Source organism: Delphinapterus leucas, chromosome 5 (assembly GCF_059928025.1).
Source record: "Delphinapterus leucas isolate spDelLeu-1000000601 "Yukka" chromosome 5, BTC_Dleu_Yukka2, whole genome shotgun sequence".
NCBI classification, from domain to species: domain Eukaryota; kingdom Metazoa; phylum Chordata; class Mammalia; order Artiodactyla; family Monodontidae; genus Delphinapterus; species Delphinapterus leucas.
Window position 1 is genome coordinate 51,835,214 of NC_143133.1, and position 16,727 is coordinate 51,851,940.

The 16,727-nt window shown below is 44.1% G+C and overlaps 2 pseudogenes; one reads left to right on the forward strand and one right to left on the reverse strand.

Annotated features, from left to right (window-relative positions):
* Positions 1-1,467: 1,467 nt before the first annotated feature.
* Positions 1,468-2,317, reverse strand: LOC111171555 (elongation factor 1-alpha 1 pseudogene; annotated as a pseudogene).
* Positions 2,318-8,052: 5,735 nt separating this feature from the next.
* On the forward strand, positions 8,053-9,944 carry LOC111171554 (recombining binding protein suppressor of hairless pseudogene; annotated as a pseudogene).
* The last annotated feature ends 6,783 nt before the right edge of the window (positions 9,945-16,727 follow it).

The window sequence follows — 16,727 nt, forward strand, 5'->3', positions numbered from 1 at the left end:
TGTGGGATCTTCCCGGACCGGGGCACGAACCCGCGTCCCCTGCATCGGCAGACAGACTCTCAACCACTGCGCCACCAGGGAAGCCCTGTATACTTCTTTCTTTTCATTTATCTACTTCAGAAATTTTTTTTTTCTAGAAAAGTCTCAGGTGTCATCTCTTCCAACATCATGTCTCGTTCTCTCTAATTCTTTCTTTAGGGAACTTCAATTCAATATGTTTTCAACCTTATCAGCCCATCCTCCAGGCTTTATAATCTCTGGTATTTTCCATTTTTATCTATGTTCTGTTCTCAGATTTATCTTCTAACTCGCTTCCTCTTCAGCTGTGTTGTTGCTCTTCTTTGCACCTTGGTTTTTGGTGTATTTTGTGATTTTTGATATTTGATGGAATTTTCTTGGAACTCTGTGAAGTCTGGGTTCTCTCTGAAAAAACTGACTTTCGCTTTGCAAGACAACTCTTTTTTTTTTTTTACACTACAGAAGTAGTATAAATTGTTCTGTAAAAACATGGATAAACTCTGGTTTATCCATGTCGAGCTTGTGACAGATAAGTGTATTACTTCTCTTGCTTAGCAGAAGAGATATATATATAGGGAGAGAAATAGACAGATTATCTTTTTACTGAGATGCTGGGAAACTGAGCTTTGTGCAGTGGTCACCAATCTGAACTTCACCTTGCCAAGTCCCTACATCATGCCTCCTCTCCCTCATGACACCAGTTAAAACTCTTATTCTGGGTCACAGAGGAGCAGGAGATGCCTCTGGTTCCAGCTCTTGCTGACTTATTTGGAATCTGGCTCCCATCTCATCTTTGGCTTTTGGGTATCTCCCTTACTTTCTTTCCATCTCAGTCATGCATTTTAAAATATATTAAAAAATTTTTATCTAGCATTTTAAGTGTTTTTTAATAGCAAGAGATACATCAGGATATCCAGTGTGCAACAACACAACTCATTCATTACTTTTTTTTTTTTCTCATTAAACTTTTTTAATGGGTCTCAAATTCTGTGACAGAGTTTTGGTCAAGTTGTTTCCATTAAAAAGTACTGATTTTGGGCTTCCCTGGTGGCACAGTGGTTGGGAGTCCGCCTGCCGATGCAGGGGACACGGGTTTGTGCCCCGGTCCGGGAAGATCCCACATGCCGCGGAGCGGCTGGGCCCGTGAGCCATGGCCGCTGAGTCTGCGTGTCCGGAGCCTGTGCTCCGCAACGGGAGAGGCCACAGCAGTGAGAGGCCCGCGTACCGCAAAAAAAAAAAAAAAAAAGAAAAGACAAAAAAAAGTGCTGGTTTTAAAAACTAATAATTTAAAACGGCCACACACAAAACAAACGGTCCACAAAACGTTCTCCTTTCCTTCTGAAGGTTTTACGATGCATTGTTATCATTTACCAGTCTTTTGCTATTAAACTTAAATGGCCAATTGAGACAAACAGTTCTGAGACCCTTTTTCCACCACTGATTAAGACTGGGGTGACAGGTATTGGGGATAATATTCACTTAGCCTTCTGAGCTTTCTGGGCAGACTTGGTGACCTTGCCAGCTCCAGCTGCCTTCTTGTCCACTGCTTTGATGACACCCACAGCAACCATCTGTCTCATGTCACAAACAGCAAAACGGCCCAGAGGAGGATAGTCAGAGAAGCTCTCAACAGAAATGGGTTTGCCAGGAACCATATCAACAATGACAGCATCACCAGATTTCAAGAATTTGGGGCCATCTTCCAGCTTCTTCCCAGAATGACGATCAATCTTTTTCAGCTCAGCAAACTTGCAAGCAATGTGAGCTGTGTGACAATCCAGCACAGGTGCATATCCAGCACTGCTTTGGCCTGGATGGTTCAAGATAATCACCTGAGCTGTGAAGCCAGCTGCTTCCATCAGTGGGTCATTTTTGCTGTCACCAGCCGCATTGCCACGACGAGCATCTTTGACAGACACGTTCTTGCCATGGAAGCCCACATTGCCCCCAAGAAGGGCTTCACTCAAAGCTTCATGGTGCATTTCAACAGACTTCACTTCAGTTGTCACGTTGACTGGAGCAAAGGTGACCATCATGCCAGGTTTGAGAACACCAGTCTCCACTCGACCCACAGGGACAGTGCCAATGCCACCAATTTTGTAGACATCCTGGAGGGGCAAATACAAGGGTTTGTCAGTTGGGCGAGGTGGTGGCAGGATGCAATCCAGAGCTTCAAGCAGTGTGCTTCCACTGGCACTGCCATCCTTACGGGTGACTCTCCATCCCTTGAACCACGGCATGTTAGCACTTGGCTCCAGCATGTTTTCACCATTCCAGCCAGAAACTGGCACAAATGCTACTGTCGGGGTTGTAGCCAGTTTTCTTAATGTAGATGCTGACTTCCTTAACCGTTTCCTCGTATCTCTTCTGGCTGTAGGGTGGCTCAGTGGAATCCATTTTGTTAACTGCAACAATTAGTTGTTTCACACCCAGAGTGTAGGCCAGAAGGGCATGCTCACGGGTCTGCCCATTCTTGGAAATACCTGCTTCAAATTCACCAACACCAGCAGCAACAATCAGGACAGCACAATCAGCCTGGGATGTGCCTGTAATCATGTTTTTTGTTTTTTGTTGGGTTTTTTTTTGTGGTACGCGGGTCTCTCACCGTTGTGGCCTCTCCCGTTGCGGAGCAAGGCTCCGGACGCGCAGGCTCAGCGGCCATGGCTCACGGGCCCAGCCGCTGCGCGGCATGTGGGACCCTCCCGGACCGGGGCACGAACCCGCGTCCCCTGTATCGGCAGGCGGACTCTCAACCACTGCGCCACCAGGGAAGCCCAGGCCAGTGTTCTTATTGCAAGTTCATGTCAGGTCCTGGTGATAGAGGGGGGCGCACTCCCACTTTGGACCCACCACTGGAGGTGGAAAGTGCAGCGACTTATCTGACTTGGCCACAGGGAGCCGGGCAGTCCACGGAGGCCCAGCAGCAGGTCCCTAACAGGTTGAGGGTAGGAGGGCATTCCCTTCCAGCTCTCTCCCTTGGTGCAGGAAGTGCTATAGGCAACATCACTGTGTATATAATGGGCAACAACACTGAGCCTGCTGTGGGGCTGCCTGGGTTCAGATCCTACCTCGGCCTCAACCGTTGTGTCAACTTGCAGAAATTGCTGAAAAGTCCCTGACCCTCATTTGTAAAATGGGGATAATATTAATGCCTGCCTAGTAGGGGTATCGTAAAAGCAATATATTTCCAACACTTGGAACAGTACCTAGCACTATAAAATACTTGGTGCTATAAAATATTAGCTGTTATTAGACACATCATCCTTCTTGATCACCATTCTAGTTAAGTTTATTAATACATCATGGACTTAAGGGATAAAAAGAGCACACTCATTCATCTTATCTAATTATTACATGTCCTTCTAGTAACAAATGATTCCAATTAGGTTTGATTAAATAAGTATACCAAAGAAGTAAGTTTTGCTAAATTTTAATAATTATATATATCCTCCTCAATGTAATTCTGTTTCATTGGGGGTAAAATTTAAAATATTAAAAGAGTCAAAATTACCTCAAAAGTAAGCATTTTGTCTTATGAGACACGTGAAAGCATTTGCAATTTTGTCAGCTCTTGTCTAATTATTTCCACTCTGAAGACAAAGTGTACATTCAGGAGGCTTCTTGTTAAATGTGTGGCTAATTCTCAAATCAGTGTTTTCGGCCTGGACTTTTTTTCTGGAATTCAAGAACATTGCTTCCTATTAAAAAAAAATTAGCTGTTATTATTTTCCTAAAAACAAGACTTTTCGAGTAGAATTTTTCTAATACTTTATAATGAGATGGTGGCATCTCTGCAAGAGATGCTGCTTTTCCATTTGCAGTGGTAATACAGTGTTTATTTTGAAAATTCATTAATTAAGTTTTAAAAAAAGAAGCAGATTTAAAGAAAAATATGAAATTAGACAAAAGTACTGAAAGACATGTTAAAAGTTGTGAAGATGGTATACAATGATTGGTCTTTAGAAGACTCATTTCCAGTAGCTTTTTATTTATTTATTTATTTATTTATGGCTGCGTTGGGTCTTCGTTGCTACGCGTGGGCTTTCTCTAGTTGCGGCGGGCAGGGGCTACTCTTCGTTGTGATGCGAGGGCTTCTCACTGCGGTGGCTTCTCCTGCTGCGGAGCACAGGCTCTAGGCTGGAGGGCTTCAGTAGTTGTGGCTCGCGGGCTCTAGAGCGCAGGCTCAGTAGTTGTGGCACGTGGGCTTAGTTGCTCCACGGCATGTGGGACCTTCCCGGACTAGGGTTCGAACCCGTGTCCCCTGCATTGGTAGGCGGATTCTTAACCACTTTGCCACCAGGGAAGTCCCTCCAGTAGCTTTTGAACTCATGGTGGTACCCTAAGACTTTAACGAGTCTGACAGCTATCTCTCCTGCCCCAGAAGCTCCCATGGAAATAGCTTAATTTTTTATCTGAATTCATCAACATGTTCTCCAAAGGGTTTTTTTTTTTTGAATACCTTCTTCAGTTAAAAACGAAACAAAAACTTCAGCGTGCAACCCCCATATAAGTTTGTTTAAAATTTGTAAATTGTATTTATATATGAGACAGAATCGTGTAGTAGTTATAAATGTAAACTCTGTAGCCAGACTGTGGTGTTCAAATCCCAGCTCTGCCACTTCTCAGCTGTGTGACATTGGAGGGATCAGCTGACCTGCCTGTGCTTATAAAGTACAAATAATAATATCTATATATGTACGCTCTTAGAACATTGCCTGGCGTGAAAGAAGAACTCAGTTGCATTATCTAGTATTATGACAACTGTGCAATAGAAATCTTAAGATCAAGATAAAAATAAATAGAAATAGAAGGTCCAGTATGTCCCTTAACAGTCATGTGAACCATGGGGTGCGTTCACCCCCAGTTTGGAGACTGCTGGCTTCAGCAATGGTAAGAACATACCATGTCTCTAAGTATTCTGAACCTTGAGGTACCTTGTAAAGCTTGGAGGACTGTGGGTGGATTTCCCCACACCTGGATTATGGGCACTTCATTTCTATGCAAACCTCCTGGTTTTGCTCTTGTCAACAGTAATCAGGTCAGGCTGACTGGGGCCAGGGAGTCCTTGGCTTCTTCTAGACCTGCCCAATCACTGTTCCGGATGGAGCAGTGCCTGGGCTTTGCTTCTTGCTTTGCACATGCTACCCTAGACTTAGGCAGCACCCACCCAAAGCCAGGAAGACAGTGGCCCATGGGGACAGCTGCATGTCAGTCTGTGCTCTGAAACCAGCCATCATTTCAGGCAAATGTGATAACAGCTGATTAAAGCATTTCTACCTAAAGACTGATTTGTAGCACGTTCACACGGACTGAGTCCCCTGCTGCAGGCAGCTGTTCTTCTTGACACGGGGCCGACAGCAGGACTTGGGAGGGTCCCCTCAGATGCTCCAGCAGCCAGGAAGCTGATGGCCCTGGAAATGCTGAGAGAGGCTGGCTTCACCAGGACTGGTTGAAGGATTGGCACCTTTGAATCTGTCCAGGGAAAGGGCTGGTGGGCTCTGTGTGAACAACTGGGAATAGTAAACCCAGTGGGAACTGGATCTAGTTACCAATAGCAGATCTCAGTGGATCTACGGAAATTGCCCCCAAATTCCAGCTGCTTTAGGTCAGATCATTTTCGAGTTGAAAAGGCCGTACAGACAGGCCATCTAGTGGATCCCAAACCTGGCTGCTGTCAGTGTCAGTGGGGACCTCCCCAGTCAGACCTCCCTCTCGCCCAACCCAGAGGTAGCTTTACCCTGAATTTGCTGATTATAAAAGCCATCTGTGAAGTTTGGGGCCCGGTAGGTCTGGGGTGATGTTCAGGAATCTGTATTTTTAAAAAGTGCCTCCAGTGATGAGCTGGAATGGGTGGATGCTCATCACCACTTGCTTGAGTGGCTTGAGCACTGGAGTTAGAGCTGAAAGACCAGAGGGCCAACCCTGGTGGTGCCACCTCCCAACTGTGTGACATTGGGTGAGGGATGTATCCTCTGTGAGCCTCATTTTCTTCATCTGCAAGAAGGGCATAAGGACAAAAACCTCCATTGTTCTCACAATAAACTCCCTTGATCTTGTGCCTATGAACTCGTAAAACGCTACACAGACATAGGACTTAAAGACTCATGCCAATGGCTCATCCAGCCTAGGGTTGGTCCCCTCCAGCAACAGGGAGCTCATTACTTCTAGAGACAACCCCTTTTCTTTGGGAAGCTCCTGGAGACAAAAGGTCCTTCCTTACTTTGAGCAGAAATCTGTTCTTTAGCATTTATCTAAGGAAAATAAAAACACGAACTCGAAAAGATATAGGCATCCCCATGTTCATTGCAGCGCGATTTACAGTAGCCAGAAGCAACCTAAGTGCTCAATGATGGATGAATGGATAAAGAAAACATGGTATATATAATGTGGAATAGTTTTCTGCCATAAAGAAAAAAGGAAATCATCCCATTTGAAACAACATGGCTGGAACTTGAGGGCATTATGCTAAGTAAAATAAGTCAGACAGAGAAAGACAAATACTGTATGATCTTACTTATATGTGGAATCTAAGAAACAGAAAACCAAAACAAACAAGCAAGCAAACAAAAAAACAAGCTCATAGATACAGAGACTAGATTGGTGGTTCCAGAGGTGTGGGGTGGGAAGTAGGTGAAATGGGTGAAGGGGCTCAAAGGGTACAAACTTCCAGTTATAAAATAAATGTCAGGGGGATGTAATGTACAGCATGGTGACTATAGTTAATAACACTGTATTGCATATTTGAAAGTTGCTAAGAGAGTAGATCTTAAAATTTGTCGTCCCCCCCAAAAAAATTTTTTGTAACTGTGTGTGGTGATGGATGTTAACTAAACTTATTGTGGTGATAATTTGCAGTACATACAAATATTGAATCATTAAGTCGTACACCTGAAACTAATATAATTTTTAAAATTTATTTATTTAATTTATTTATTTTTGGCTGCATTGGGTCTTTGTTGCTGCTCGCGGGCTTCCTCTAGTTGTGGTGAGTGGGGGCTTCTCTTGTTGCGGAGCATGGGCTCTAGGCACGCGAGCTTCAGTAGTTGTGGTGCGCGGGCTCAGTAGTTGTGGCTTGCAGGCTCTAGAGCGCAGGCTCAGGAGTTGTTGCACACGGGCTCAGTTGCTCTGCGGCATGTGGGATCTTCCTGGACCAAGGTTCGAATCCATGTCCCCTGCATTGGTAGGAGGATTCTTAACAACTGCACCACCAGGGAAGCCCCTACTATAATGTTAATGTCAGTTATATCTCAATTAAAAAGAAAGAAATTTATCCCCTGTCACCAATAATCCTCCATCTTATCACTCAGTTTTTATGTTATTCACAGTACTTATGAGTATCTAAATTTGTCTTGTTTATTTACTTGTTTACTTGCTTGTTATCCATCTCCTATTAAGATGCAGTCTCCATCAGGGTAGGGACTGTGTTCACCACTTGTGTCCCTGGTACCCAGAACAGCGCTTGATACACAAGAGAAGATCCGTAAACTCTGGCTGCATCAGGAAAACAAAACAAAACAAAAAGTCCCAGAAACCTGTTCCCTGCAATTTTCTCCCGTTGGATTTAATTCCTCTTTTGGGAGGTCACAGATTAAATTTAATCCCTAACCTGCAGATTAGCCCGCTGAATAATTTAAGGTAATCATATCCTTTTCCACCCCCTCCATACCTCCCAACTCGAGGCTTCTCAACACACTGTCTACTGAGAAGGTCCCTTTATGAATAAGCAAGATCCCCCAAATCACTGTAGACATGGCTACGTTCCAGCAAAGCTGGAGAGATGGATTCCAGGGTAGGTAATTCAGGAAGAGCCATTTGCTTCTAGTTAATTAAATCACTTATTTACATTAATCACCAGCACTACGGGAGCTACTTACTAAAATATTTACTGAGTCAAGGCATAACATTTATGGAGCCCTTTTTATGTGCAAGGCACTGTGCTAAGTGATTTGCTGGCCCTTAATTCTTTACAATAAACCCTGAGAGAAAATGCTAGTGTCATTCGCATTTTATAGATGAAGAAACTGAGGATCAGAGAGGTTAAGAGAGTGTCCAAGTTCATGCAGCCAGCAAGGGGCACATTTGGGCTCAGCTCTGGCTGACTCGAAAGTCCACATGGGTGGAAGATGGCACCTACTGTGACAGGTCATTGAAATTATGAAACTATCATTGAAGTGGAAGCATTATAGTTCTTCAGAACCATTATGATCTCAAAAGGAAAGGAGAATGATACAGATACACTGGCTGAGGAGTTTTCAGGTGCATCAAAGTGTGGCTTACCTTAACATGTTCTTGAAGTACCATGGCGTGGATTAAAAGAAAATTTGGTGAGCGGCTTCCATCTAAATGATTTACTAGGGAAGCTATGTGAAATTATTTAAAAGAGCGAGGGGATCAAACAGTACTTATTCTTCATGCAAAAGTTGCACAGAAGTCATATGGAAATGATAAAAGGTTTTTTTGCCCTCCTCCTTGTGTGTATATTATGGGCAGTGGATGGAAGGAAAAAAAGAACAAATGGAACGCGTTGGTTGTTCTGAACAAGAGTCTCAACCCTGTGCATTTATTAGAATAGGAAATAGTGACCAAGAAATGCAGCAGCTAAACTGGGAAGGAAAGAACTATTGCACGGCCAAAACATTGTATATATCTGACTCAGACAAGAGAAAGCACTTCATGCTCTCTGTAAAGATGTTCTATGGCAATAGTGATGACATTGGTGTGTTCCTCAGCAAGCGGATAAAAGTCATCTCCAAACCTTCCAAAAAGAAGCAGTCATTGAAAAATGCTGACTTATGCATTGCCTCAGGAACAAAGGTGGCTCTGTTTAATCGACTTCGATCCCAGACAGTTAGTACCGGATGCTTGCATGTAGAAGGAGGTAATTTCCATGCCAGTTCTCAGCAGTGGGCAGCATTTTACATTCATCTCTTGGATGACGATGAATCAGAAGGAGAAGAATTCACAGTCCGCGATGGATACATCCATTATGGACAAACAGTCACACTTGTGTGTTCAGTTACTGGCATGGCACTCCCAAGATTGATAATTAGGAAAGTTGATAAGCAGACCACATTACTGGATGCAGATGATCCTGTGTCACAGCTCCATAAATGTGCATTTTACCTTAAGGATACAGAAAGGATGTACTTGTGCCTTTCTCAAGAAAGAATCATTCGGTTTCAGGCCACTCCATGCCCAAAAGAACCAAATAAAGAGATGATAAATGATGGTGCTTCCTGGACAATCATTAGTACGGATAAGGCAGAGTATACATTTTACGAGGGGATGGGCCCTGTCCTTGCCCCAGTCACACCGGTGCCTGTTGTAGAAAGTCTTCAGTTGAATGGCAGTGAGGATGTAGCAATCTTGAACTTCAGGACAGCATTTCACTCCAAATTTACGAGTGTGGTTTGGGGATGTAGAAGCTGAAACTATGTACAGATGTGGAGAAAGTATGCTCTGTGTTGCCCCAGACATTTCTGCATTCCGAGAAGGTTGGAGATGGGTCCGGCAGCCAGTCCAGGTTCCAGTAACTTTGGTCCGTAATGATGGAATCATTTATTCCACCAGCCTTACCTTTACCTACACCCCAGAACCGGGGCCACGGCCACATTGCAGTGTGGCGGGAGCAGTCCTTCAAGCCAGCTCCAGTCAAGTGCCCCCTAATGAGTCAAACACAAACAGCGAGGGGAGTTACACAAATGTCAGCACAAATTCAACCAGTGTTACGTCATCTACAGCAACAGTTGTGTCCTAACTACCGTCTTTTTGCTAGGACTTACACTGACTTGAGTGCGGCAAAATGTTGACCAAAAAAGAAAGAAAAAAATGAACAATCTTTTGTGGTTTCTTGGGAAAACTTTTCATACCCGGTGATACTATTCAAAAACCCCATTACCTGCAAGTGCTGATTTGAAGTGCAGAAGCCACAGTAAAACAAACAAAAAACCCCATCAAAATGTACAGACTTTTGGAAACAAAAAAAAAAGTCCACATGCCCGTGATCATGGCCTTGCCTCCTGAGCTGGTGGTTTACATAATGGAGGGAAAAAGAAGAAGTAGAGCTTGTTCTCTTGTTTATTCTTTTATTTATTGGCTTATCTCTCTTCGCCTTTGGAATTTTTCCTATCCAGGCAAGAGCTAGAAGCTCTGGAGACGCAGAGGACACCCAAAGTTTACCGAACCCTCATCAGACTCATCGGAAGAGCTTTGAACTTCCTTCAGGGAAAATGTTGCATCTTCTCTGTTTATATCCCGCTCCAGCCTTCCCTTAAAAGGTTGAGTTTCACAACTCTTGAGCTACTTGTAGGCTTGGAGTGAGACTGGCGTGGAATCCCTTCCTGTCCTCTCCTTGTTCTTCTCAACAGACTGGGCTCAACTCCCACTCATTTCCCTGCCGAGTGGCTCCTGGGTGGGCCTTGTTGAGAAAGAGCCACCCTGGCTTTGGAGCAGCAGTTTCTGTCACCAGGGCCAGCGTGCTGCCCCGTGGAGGCTGCAGGGCTGGGTGTCCTGGTGTGGCTTCTCAGACAGGTACTTCTCCACTCCAGGCCAGCCCGCCCCGGGAAAAGCTTTCCTGAGTTGAGTCGGAAGGCACGTAAGGTTGTCGCCTATGAAAATCATGCCAACCCAACACATGTACACCTGGCTACCTGCCTCTGTGTGTCAGAGAGGGTTCATCTTTTAGCTGAAGTTGTAAAGGGCAGGTTCTTTTTAACTGAATGTGAGATGAGGAAGTGCTTTGTAGCTTGGAACTTAAGGTTGTGCACAGGGAAATCAGTAGTAAGGATTGCTCACCAATCAGGATGAGGATGTTAGACTGAGGACTTTTTCTTTCAGGGTGCAGTCCTTGTTGGAAAATTTATGTCAACTCCACTCAGCATACTCTTCCTGGACCAGACAACGAACCAAACCAGGAACCCTGTTTGGTGCTAACTCACAGCAGCCACCAACTCCCCTGAGCTTCTCGTTGCCTGTCTATAAAGCTGGCTACTGGGTGGGAGGTATTTCCCACTACCGTGGTGGTGGTGAGGGGGTAACCAATGGAAGAATTTGGGATAAAGGATAAAGGATTTTATCCTGACAAGGATAAAATGTGGTTATTGTTGGCTAAAGCAAACTCATTTCTTTGGTCCAAACTGATGGACGCTTTCAAGATGATCACTTCCTTTAGGTTTTTATACTTAGGAGTGACACTTAGAAATCTGGACTGATTAGCATGTCTTTGGCATCCCTTGTTGCTTACCTGAAAAAACACCCCAGGAGCAAAGATATAAGGCCAAGTCTACTTTGCACACAAAGAAACAAAGCAAAAAAATCAAAACCAACGGGAACCTCTTCCTCAGCCAGACGCACACTGAATATTACTGTCATTTTTTATGGTAAAAAATAGAGCCAAACTGTTTCCTCCGATCACACTGACACAAAGAAGCTTAAAGAAGCTCAGGTAGATATTCTAAAATGATAGGCTAAAGCCTAGGATTCCAAAATAGTCTCTGAACTAGAGCTAAACCAAAGTGATATTTCATTCTGAATTGACTGATACTAGGAAGTTGGCCATTCTATTTACAAAAGTAGGTTTCACTTGTTTGTTTTCAATTTGAGGAAAAATTTCCACACAGGGAAATGTACAAATCTGAAGTGCACAATTTGGTGGGTTTCGGCAAATGTATTGTAAAAACATGTGTATCTTATATGCCAATCAAAGTAGCTTCAAACCTACAGAAAGTTTCCTCATGTCCTTCTTGTCAGTCCCCATCCTAGAGATTACTAACCACTGTTCTCTCTTCTAACACCGTAGATTAATTTTGTCTGTTCTTGGCCTTTCTTATGAGCAGAATCATATAGTACATGCTCAGCGTACTGTATTTGACATCCAGTCGTGTTGTTGTGCATTATCAGCAGTCATTCTTTTTCGTTGCTGAATAGTATTCTCTTATGTGAATGTACTACAGTTTGCTTATCCATTCTCCTCACTACAAGTCATGTAGAGGCTGTAATAAATAAGTAACCCATTTATTCATTGGGCAAGTGTTTTCCAGATCTTTCTCTATGCCAGGCACTGTTGGAGGTGCTGGGAGGCTTTAATGAACAAAATGAAGCTCCTGCTCTCATAGGACTTTTATTCTAGTGGGGAGACAATATATAAGCAAAGAAATGAATAAGATAGTAGTGAGAAATGCTATGTATGTAGTAAATCTGAGTGATGGCATGAAAGTGGTGTGTAAGGATACTGGGTCTTCTTTAGATTGTGTGGCTGGGAAAGGCCCCTCTGAGGTGACTTGGCTGACATTGGGGTGATACAAAGGTCGCCAGGTGAAGACTCAGAAAGTTTTTGGGCCAAGGGAACAACAGGTGGAAAGGTCATAAGGTGGGACTGAAAGGGACACATTGGTGTTGAAGAAACAGGAATAAGCCAGTGTGACTGGAGTGAAGTGAGCGAGGGTGGAGGTGGTGAGAGGTGGAGGAGGTTAGAAGCAGGAGTTGTGGAAAAGGAGTTTGGCTTTTATTCTAGGAGTGATGGAAGGCCATTGGAAGGTTGAAACAGGAAGTCACACTGTCTCATTTACATTAAAAAAAAGCTGTTCTGTCCAGGGGGGAGGGAGGAAGATCAGTGAGATCAGTTAGGCTTTTGGAGGGAATGTGTGAGATGATGGTGGTTAGGGTGGTGTCATTAGAGATGGGTAGAGGGGCACTGATGAATCAGGTGGGGAGAGGGGATGGGGCTGTGACAGAAAGAGAGGAACCAAAGATGACTCCTAGGTCTTTGGTCTGGGCAGCACCATCTTCTGAGATGGGTAAGATGCAGGTGGTGGTGATGGGGCTGTTGAGAGAAAAAGGGTCCAGAGCTGTGTTTTGGCTGTGGCGGTTTAGGATGCCTGTTAGACCTCTTCAACTGGAGATGTCCGGTGGACAGTTGGATGTACATAATCTGGTGCTTAGTTGAGAGACAAAGGCTGGAGACAAAAACGTGAAAGCCCTCAACATACGATTTGCTGCACACGGGCTTTCTCTAGTTGTGGCGAGCGGGGGCTACTCTTCCTTGCGGTGCACGGGCTTCTCATTGTGGTGGCTTCCCTTGTCATGGAGCACGGGCTCTAGGCATGTGGGCTTTAGTAGTTGTGGCACGTGGGCTCAGTAGTTGTGGCACGCAGGCTCTAGAGCGCAGGCTCAGTAGTTGTGGTGCACGGGCTTCATTGCTCCGTGGCATGTGGGATCTTCCCAGACCAGGGCTCAAACCCGTGTCCCCTGTATTGTCAGGTGGATTCTTCAACCACTGTGCGACCAGGGAAGTGCCATATGTTGTATATTTAGGGCTAGGGGACTAGATAAGATCGCCTAGAGAGAACAAAGTGTTAACGACTGGGTCCTAGAGAAGAACCAGAGGAGGAAACTGAGCAAATGATACATGTGGTCCTGTTACTATTATCGTCTCTATGGCTCTTTAAAATTCTCTAGGGACTTGGACACGCATTTAGTGATTTGGGCTTCATGACAATCCTGCGAAAAACTCAATAGAACCTTTGTTGCAAATTGGCCTAAATAAGCCAATTTGGTCATTCACGGATATTAGGCTCTTTTTGATTTATCTTGGAACCCTTAGGAGTTAGAGGTAAGTGAGGGTTAGATACTGAGAGGGAGTAAGGAAGTAAGTATCAGAACAAAAGTTACTACAAGGATAGATATTTATTTGCCTATAGGCTCAGAGGAGGCCTACAGAATGGTCTTAGAGCAGTTCTGCAAGCTCTGTGAAGCCCTAGCCCTCCGTCCCTTTTGGTGCTCGCAGAACACCTCCATAAGAGTTCTCCTGAACAGACCACAACACTACGTGCCAGGGGTGGGCCCAGGATGTTTTAGGGATCAAGCTTCTGGTGCCATCCTTGAGGGTTAAGGGTGAAGGATCAAGTAAGCACAAGGAGCGTTTCAAATATTTTATCTTGAATATTACTTTATATATTGAATATCACTGATGTTATCAATAGAGCCCATTTGGTATATCCTTTCTTTATGCTGATTAACAAATCACCAAGTACCGCCAATAGAAACTCTTGTCTGACATTCATTATATGGATCAGCAGAGCCAAATAATGAGTTGTCATGAGCGGACAGGAAATTAGAGGAAGTGCTGACGGTCCTGTTCTCTGGGCTGGGGTATTTGCGGCGTAGTGATAGCTTACCAGGCCTGGAGTGTGCCTACCTAATCAAGATGACTGATTGCCCCTCCCTCATTCACATCACACTGGCTTTGCTGAAGTATTTCAGAGTAAATTATTAATACTATAATAAGATTTGTACGATTAAAAATCAATCTCAGATAATAGAGCCAAACTTGGAATAGTAATAATAATAAAACAGATACTAATCACTGAACCCTTATTCTGCACAAGGTGCTGAGCTAAGGTCTTTGCATAAGTGGTTCATTTAATTCTCACAACAACCCCATGAGTTAGCTGCTATTGCCTTCATTTTACATAAGAGAAAACGGAGACTCAGAGAGTCTTGCCTAAGGAACCTGGCTGGTGTGTGGCAGAAAATGACTTTGAACTTAGCTCTGTCGATTTTACAGTATGTGTTGTGACCACAGCGCTATGAGGTTTGGGTCCAAGACCGGGATTTGACACTTGCCTTAGGAAAAGTTGCCCATCTTGCTATGCTTCAGTTTCCTGATCTGTAAAATGGGAGAGGGAGAAATAATGAACTGGCTGATGCATGTGAAGGAGTTTCATAAACTGTAAATGCTTTTGTGTAAAGTCTTATTGTTTGCACAACCGGGATCCTCTTCTGGGTCCCTCACTTAAGTGTCCACAGTCTTCCTTGATGACAGGAGCGTGGCTGGGCGTGTTTTGTGCAGTGTCCAGCATAACCCCTTGGCCCGATCTTCCCTTGGCTGTTCTGCAGCCTGGGCTCGGGGCCCAGTATCCCAGAGCCCATGGCATTTTCTTGAAAGTCATCGCGTGAACGACAGTTCCCCCCTGTTTCTTAGAAACAGCCCCAGGCCGTCCTCCTTGAGTGGGCAAGGTTGCATCCTGGTGATGGATGTGCCAACTGCAGTCTTCCTCTGGCAGGTGCTGGACATCTTCGGGGGCACATGGATGTGTTATGAGAGAGCTTGTAGTGTGGGGAAAGACGGTTCAAATGCGACCCCTGGGACACTGTTCACTCATTCACTCAACACATGTGAATTTAGCATCTACCACTAGGTGGGGAGAACATGATGGTGAATAAACTAACATGGCTCCGTCCATGGAGCTAATGGCCTATCAGGGGAGAAAGACAACTAAACACTTAGAATAAATAAAGTGAGCCAAGAATGCATACAAAGTACATGGACAGCCAACTTAACACAGTTTTGGGGAAGTCAGAGAAGGCTTCCTGGAGGAAGGGATATTTAATTTGAAGGAGTTTACCTGGTAAGGAGAGTGAGGTGATGGGAGAGACTTCTTTTTAGGGCTTTTGGATGTGATTTAGGCTTCATAGCTTAGATGCACCTGAGTGAGAGTTGGAAGGCATCTGCATGGTGCCATGCATGGAATAGCATTGCTGGTTTTTCTGCAGTGTGTTCCAGTGTCCAGGCACCAAATTATTGAGAGTCAAGAGGCAGGGTATGGGCCATCTGTTTTTCGCTAAGTTGGATCTCTCAGGTGTGGTGTGGCTCTAAATCTAACACTTAATGCTTGGAGAGGTGTGTCCCTGGAGCCAGCAGCTTCAGGAGTGCCTTCTTTAGTCCTGCTTTCCTGATGTTGGCAGGTGTGGCAGCTCCCTGGCAGCCTGGTTCTGCAGTGTCATCCTGGCACCATTCCTGGAGCCCACTGCTCCAGCCCATCTAATGATTTTTGTTAATTCTTTTTTCTTTTTCTTTTTAATTGGGGTATGATTGACATATAACATTCTATTAGTTTCAACATAATGATTCAATATGTGTATATATTGTGAAATAATCACCACAGTAAGTAGAGTTAACATCCATTACCATACATAGTTACAAATTTCTTTTCTTGTGATGAGGACTTTTAAGATCCACTCTCTTAGCAACTTCAAATGACAATACAGTATTATTAACTATAGTCACCACACTGTACATTGCACCCATGACATTTATTCTATAACTGGCTGTTTGTACCTTTGACTCCCATTTTGCTAACTCCCAGCCCCTCTGTCTGGCAACTACCAATCTGTTCTCTGTGATTTTTCAGGTTTATTTATTGGTCTTTGCTATTGTTAGAAAAGTTTTGTATTTTACGGGCAATTATTTAGTGATGTAATTGAAGAGCTTCCACTCTTTGTAAAATATCTTTTTTAGTCTTTTCCTCAGTATTTTCTAACAATATTTGCATTACACATTTTTTTTACCATTTCTTTATCTAAAGGTGTTTTTTTCTTTTGTGCAAGAATCCAAGATTTTTTTAAATAGCTGGCCAAATGTATAAGCTCAGATCTGTTTAATTTTTTTTTTTTTTCAGTACGCAGGCCTCTCACTGTTGTGGCCTCTCCCGTTGCGGAGCACAGGCTCTGGACGCGCAGGCTCAGCGGCCATGGCTCATGGGCCCAGCCGCTCCACGGCACGTGGGATCTTCCCGGACTGGGGCACGAACCCGTATCCCCTGCATTGGCAGGCGGACTCTCAACCACTGCGCCACCAGGGAAGCCCAGATCTGTTTAAATTTATTTCAACATTTTTAAAAATTAAAAAAATTAATTACAAATAATTATAA